At 37.9% G+C, this 6,661-nt stretch overlaps 2 long non-coding RNA genes across 2 annotated transcripts in view; both read right to left on the reverse strand.

The window, feature by feature from the left end:
- Positions 1 to 4,528, reverse strand: part of LOC138156300 (uncharacterized) — a 31,482-nt gene extending 26,954 nt beyond the window's left edge. Inside the window, exon 1 of the long non-coding RNA XR_011167120.1 lies at positions 4,454 to 4,528. This is a non-coding gene — a long non-coding RNA (uncharacterized lncRNA). The remainder of the gene's footprint in view (positions 1 to 4,453) is intronic.
- Positions 1 to 6,661, reverse strand: part of LOC138156295 (uncharacterized) — a 207,004-nt gene that overhangs the window by 169,918 nt on the left and 30,425 nt on the right. The gene's annotated exons all lie outside the window — the stretch shown is intronic.

The following is a 6,661-nucleotide window of genomic DNA, read 5'->3' on the forward strand; positions in this document are numbered from 1 at the left end:
ATGAATGAATGAATGAATGAATGAATGAATGAATGAATGAATGAATGCAAAGGCAGTATTAGGCACCGTACTATGTTCTGGGAATACAAATGTAAAAGAGACTGTTCCTGCTTTCAAGAAGTTTACATTCTAATATAGTGAAATAACATATACAGGGAAATAGTGACCAGTGAAGGGTAAAGTTACAGGAATGGTAAGTGGAGATATAGAGTGAAGGAGGGATGGGTACTTTCTTTTTTTCCATTAATTCAATATTTTATTTTTCCACAATTACATGTAAAAACAACTTTAGCATTTTTTTTCAAATTGGAGTTCCAAATTCTCTCTGTCCCTCATTGAGAAGACAACATAAGTTTTACTTATGTGTAGTCACATAAATCACATTTCCATGTAAGTCATGCTGTGAAAGAAAAGACAAACAAAAAATAAACAAGAAAAATAAAAAAGTAAAATAAAAGTATCTTCTATTTCAATTTAGTCTTTACCAGTTCTTTCTCTGGCGATGGATAGCACCCTTTGTCATGAATGCTTCTGAATTGTCTTGGGTAGCTGCATCATATTGATGAGAATAGCTAAATTTTTCACAGTAAGTCATCGTACAATATTGCTGTTACTGTGTAGAATGTTCTTGTTCTCATTTCACTTTGCATTAGTTCATGTAAGTCTTTCCAGGTTTTCTGAGAGTATCCTACTCATCATTTTTTTATAGCACAATAGTATTCCATCACAATCAAGATGGTCCTTTCCAGGGGCAGTTAGGTAGCACAGTGAATAGAGCACCAGCCCTGGAGTCAGGAGGACCTGAGTTCAAATCTGGCCTCAGACACTCAAGACACACAAAAAATTAGCCACGTGACCTTGGCCAAGTCACTTAACCCCAATTGCCCTCCAAAAAGGAAAAAAAAAAAAGATGTTCCTTTCCAGAAGCAGTTGAACTGATTTGATAATATTTCCCAAAGAGAGAGGTAGAAAGAAATGGGAGGAAGAATGAGGGCACTCCAGTGACAGCAGATGGTACAGTAGGGTAATAGAAGACAGCTAGACATGGGGAATTCTTTACCAAGCATGAGTGCCCAAGGCAGGAACTAGAGATCTAATTGGAGACTACAGCAGATGACAAGAATAGCAATTTCAGGAAACTTCTGTACCACCCAAAATGAGGGCTTAACTTTAGGCTGCAGAATCCTAGAAGGCAGATCCTGCATTTTTCAAAATGATGCTGTAAGTTTTGGCATATACCCAAAATTGTTTAATGTGATTTTTCATTTGAATGATTTATATATTATTACTACTTAGGTGGTACAATGGATAGAGTGACAGGACTAGAGTCAGGAAGACTCATCTTCTTGAGTTCAAATTTGTTGTGAGAAAATCACTAGCTGTGTGACCCTGGACAAGTCACTTAACCCTGTTTGCCTCAGTTTCCTCATCTGTGAAATGAACTAGAGAAGGAAATGGTAAACCACTCCAGTATCTTTCCCAAGAAAATCCCAAGTGGTGACACGGAGACTTGGACACAACTAAAATGGCTGAACAATAACAACAGCAACAACTATTTTCCCACTTATTTTATAACTATCCTACTAGTTTATTCCTCCACTCCTACCCCCACTATTTGTCTCAAGAGAAAGAATGACTCATTCTATAAGACTCTTGTTTCAGAACTTGGGAACCTGTGAATCTACTGACATGGTGATACTCTTTTGCTTCTTAGAATTTATAACAGCAGAGAATTTTATGGCTGTGATTGTCTTATCTGTAGGTTGATCTCTGTGAAACTGTTCAAATCATATTTTTGAGGTGAATCAAATGAAGTCTATTGAGGATGGAGCAAAGTGTCTAGTCAGTGAGTAGCTATTTTACAGTGTAATATTTTGGATTAGTTCTTGAATTTCCCAGCTGAAAACTCAGTTATTAGGTGACCTCACTAGAAATAAAAATTATTATTATCAATGATAAAAAAATATCTCATGACTGGCTGAGCATATGCTATTTATTAAATATGTATCTATTTTGTATCTACATATGTAGATTCAATTCAATTGGCACTTATTGAGGACCCACAGGCATTTTGTCAGATGCTACAAACATATATATACACACACATATATATATATATATATTGCTGAAAAAAATGTAAAGAAGACTGTTCCTAATATTTTTATTCGTGATTCCATTTTTATAACTTTAGAATTATATTGCAGAAATCTCCTGCCATTATTAAATAGATCTGTTAAAATGGAAACATCTTCTATAAGGATTAATATGAGGATGACTATGTAAGGAATTTTCTTGGAACAAAATCTGGAAATCAACATTCCCCTGAGCTAGGAACTGGACACACAGGGAGGAAGTGAAAAGGGTAGTTAGGATTTAAGAGTGGATAGCCAAACTATAAAAAATTTATATGTTGGGAAGCATAGTAGGAAGTCCTAGTCCAGAAATAATAAGCTATGGTTATAAAGAACAATTCAATAAGCACAGGGGATAAAGGGTTTTAGGACATACAATTCACAAGAATGACTGCAGACATTTTGTTTCTATTTAGATTTTCTTATAAAACAGGGATCTATCTATTTAATTGTTTGGCAAAGTTTCCATCAATCTAAAAGCAATATGGCTCAAATTGAAATGAGCATTTTCTTTTCTCTCCTCTCTTTCCCTCCACTTCCCTCCCCTCTCCTGTCCTCTCCTCTCCTCTCTTGTCCTCTCCTCTCCTCTCCTCTGCTCTCCTGTCCTGTCTTGTCCTGTCCTGTCCTCTCCTCTGCTCTCCTCTCTGCTCTTCTCCTCTCCTCTCCTATTCTATCTCTCACTGTCTTTCTATCTCTATCTCTTTCTGTCTGTTTCTCACTCTGTCTCTATCTAACTCTGTCTTTTGCTGTCTCTCTGCTTTTGTCTCTCTGTCTGTCTCTTTTTGTCTCACTCTGTCTCTATCTCTATTTATCTGTGTCTTTCTCTGTCTCTGTCTCTCTGTCTTGGCTGGGGAAATACAAACGTAAGATTGATTTCATCAATATAAATTATTTGAGGTGTAGAAATTCCCTACATTGATAAAAATCATCAGTCTGCAATTTATAATCTTTGAGAATTGCATGTATGTAAAAACAAAACACAGAAAAAAGGCTGGAGAGAGAGGGAAGGAGAGGGGGAAAGAGAGAGAGAGAGAGAGAGAGAGAGAGAGAGAGAGAGAGAGAGAGAGAGAGAGAGAGAGAGAGAGAGAGAGAGAGAAGGGAGGGAGGGAGAGGTAGAGAGAGAGAACTCCCTGAGACATTAAAGTACCAGGTGACTTACTCATGGCCACACAAATAGTATGTGACAGGCAACATATGTATGTAATTTGTAAATAAAGAAATATGCATGTACAGAGTGTGTGCTCAAAAATTTTCTGTGGAGGGATGAGTGATAAAAAAGGTATAGAGCACATTGCTCCAGATCACTTTGTAATTCAATCACAAAGTATAACCAGCAAGTATTTTTTAAGCTCCTACAATGTGCTAGGCACTGTGCCACATAGTAGATTTAAAGATAAAAATGAAACTGTACCTACCCTAGAGGAACCTATATTATATTGGAGTGAAGCACATATATAAATAAGTATATTTAAAATACATGCAAAAATATGAAATAAAATCATGGGAAAGAAGGTACTAGCAGTTGTGGGATCAAACAATCAATCAACTCATCATTGATTAAGAAGCTACTATGCTTCGGGCACTATTTCTGGCTAATGGCTGAGGATACAAAGAAAAAAGTGAAAAATTCTCTGTTCTCAATAGCTTACATATTCTAATGGGGGAGAAACTATGGACATATATAGTTTATATAAGTTAATATACACACACACATACGCACATATATGTGTGTATATCTTAACACATATATTAAGCCTTGAGAGACTGCCATTGGGCACAAAGGGACCAAGGGCATAGTTCTCACTCACCCCAAAAGGCACTTTTGCTCTAGGATCCAGCACATAATTTGGGTTCACTTCTAGGGGAAGGAAAATCCTGGACTCTAATAAGAAGGGACTAGACTGTCTGTTCTCTTCTCCAGATGATTGTTACTCCTACCCCCATCCTGGGCCACAGGTATAATTTTACTTATTAAAAAGAAAAAGGAGTAATTTTAAAAGCAGGTACTCAAAATATAGCATACTCACAAACACACACTTGAGAAAATTCCATAAAAGGGGATTCATAACTTAACTTATGCCTACTGATATAGTCATTGGGAAGACTGATCCACTTTATCAGAACATAAAGCAATTGGCGGCAGAGTTAATTAGGTATTTTATATTTCACCTTAGTCTAGCTCTGTCCAAACCAACTCTCAGCACACATCTCAAGGTTTGGGCCAATTGTCTAACTGGTGGTTATCCTTCCTAAATGTGCTGGACTGGTTGTCTGGGATACCTCCCTCACTTCCATTTACTTCTGACCAAAGACTTCTATACCTTCTCAGATGTCACAAGGTTATCTCCAATCTCAGACATTTCCATCCTTGGATAGGTACTCATTCTTCTAAGATCCAGAAATAAACACAAGTGAAACAGTTCAAATCCTGGCTCAGTCTCGCCTAGGCTTTAGCTGCCGCGTTCATCATTACAGCTGATGAACAAGCCTCTCTCCTCCCTGCCCCCCACCAACTCTTAGGAAACCACTCAAAACAGTACTGCACAATTCATAGCCAGAAGGAAAAGATAATCAAATGAAGCTGTAGAGGACACCGTTCTGTACATCCACTCTGAAGCCAATAAGGAGACTCTTCATCCTATCACAATATATGAGCAATGAGTCACACATAGCTAGAAGCAGTCTACCCTGAACTTCCACATGCTCCTAGATCTAAGAAGCGTAATTGTAAGCATGCTCCATAGATGCCCTCATCACTTACATATGTGTGTTCAAGAGGAATGCAAGGTAACTTTGGTGGGGAGTGCGCTAGCAGCTAAGAGGATCCAGCAAAAACTTGAACTTAGAAGGAAACCAGAGATTCCAAGAGTCGGAGGTGAGGAGGCAGTGCATTCAAGACATGAGTGACAGTCAGTGCAGAGATGGATAAATGGGAGATGATGTCATGTGAGGAGCACAGCAAGTAGACCAGTGAGGTTGCATCACAAAGTGTGTGGAAGAGAGTAATGTGAAAGTAAATTGGAAGGGCAGGAACCGGACCAGTTGGGAAAAGACTTAAATGCTAAACAGGGGACATATTTTATCCAAGAGGCATTAGGGAGGTTGTTTAGTAATTAGTGTGACCTGGGCCAATCCACAGTTGAGGAAAATTACTTTGGCAAGTATGTGGATTGGAGTGGAAAGAGAATGGAGGTGTGGAAATGTTAGGAGGTTATTGCAACAGTTAGGAGAGAGATGATGAGGGCTTAAACTAAGGTGGTCTCTATATGAGGACAGTGGAGAACAGATACAAGAGTTGTTGTGAAAGTATAAAGGACAAGACTGAGAATTAGATGAGGTATGCAGGATGAGGGAGAGTGAAAGAGTCAATGATAATGTTACAGTCGTCACTGTTGGGTAATCAGAAAGATGGTGGTATCTTTAGTTGGAATAGGGAAGTATAAAAGAAGAGTAGGGGGATCTTTATTTTTTTTCATGATAACACTTTTAAAAATTTATTTTCATTTTTCAAATGCTTTATTAACTTCTGATTTACATCATTCATTTCTGCAAGATTTTGAGTTACAAATTTTCTCCCCGTTTTTACCCTACCCACCACCCCAGTATAGCAGTCTCACAGGATATCCCCTCATCCAATCTGCTCTCTCCCATATCTTCTCCCATACCCTCTTGGACTTTTCCAGCAGGGCATGGTGAACCTCTATGACACAGGGACTGTATATCTTATTTTCCAATTACATGTAAAATAGTATTAATAATAGTATACATATATGTATATATACATATATATACACACATACACATATATACATATATATTTTAAACATTGGATTTTAAAACTTTGAATTCCATATTCATTCCTTTCCCCCATTGTCACCCATACTTAGTGGAAATATAAGTAATTCAATATAGGTTGTACATGTGTAGCTAATGCAAAACATTACCATAGTAGATATATTGTAAAAGACTGACTATATTTCCCTCCCTCCTATCCCACCTCCCACTTGTTCTATTCTCTACTTTGATCAGATCCCTTTTCAAAAGTGGGTGCTTCAAACTTCCTTCCCCCGCCAGCCTGGCCTCCCTTCCATTATCCCCCCTCTCATCCCTTACCCCCCTACTCTCCTGTAGGGTGAGATATCCTATTTAGTGTGTATTTCATTCCCTACCTGAGCCAAATTCAATGAGAATAAGGTTGACCCATTCCCTTTTGCCTTCCTATTCTTCCCCTCCATGGTAACCATTTTCCCTTGCCTCTTCTACATGAGATAGTTTACCCCATTCTGTCTCTCCCCATCTCCTCTCATTATATTCCTCTCTCACCTCTTAATTTCACCTTTTAAGTATCATCCCTTCCTATTCAATTAGTCCTGTGACTCTATCTATGTATACCTGTAAACATATATACACACATTCACATATGTATTCATATGCCCATATACCCTCCAATATAGACACACAGACACAGACACAGACACACAGACACACACACACACACTCACATATATATATATATATATATATATATA

Source organism: Petaurus breviceps, unplaced genomic scaffold (assembly GCF_028583685.1).
Source record: "Petaurus breviceps papuanus isolate PSGF00001 unplaced genomic scaffold, PetGlider_PUasm1.0 154, whole genome shotgun sequence".
In the NCBI taxonomy this organism is placed as follows: domain Eukaryota; kingdom Metazoa; phylum Chordata; class Mammalia; order Diprotodontia; family Petauridae; genus Petaurus; species Petaurus breviceps.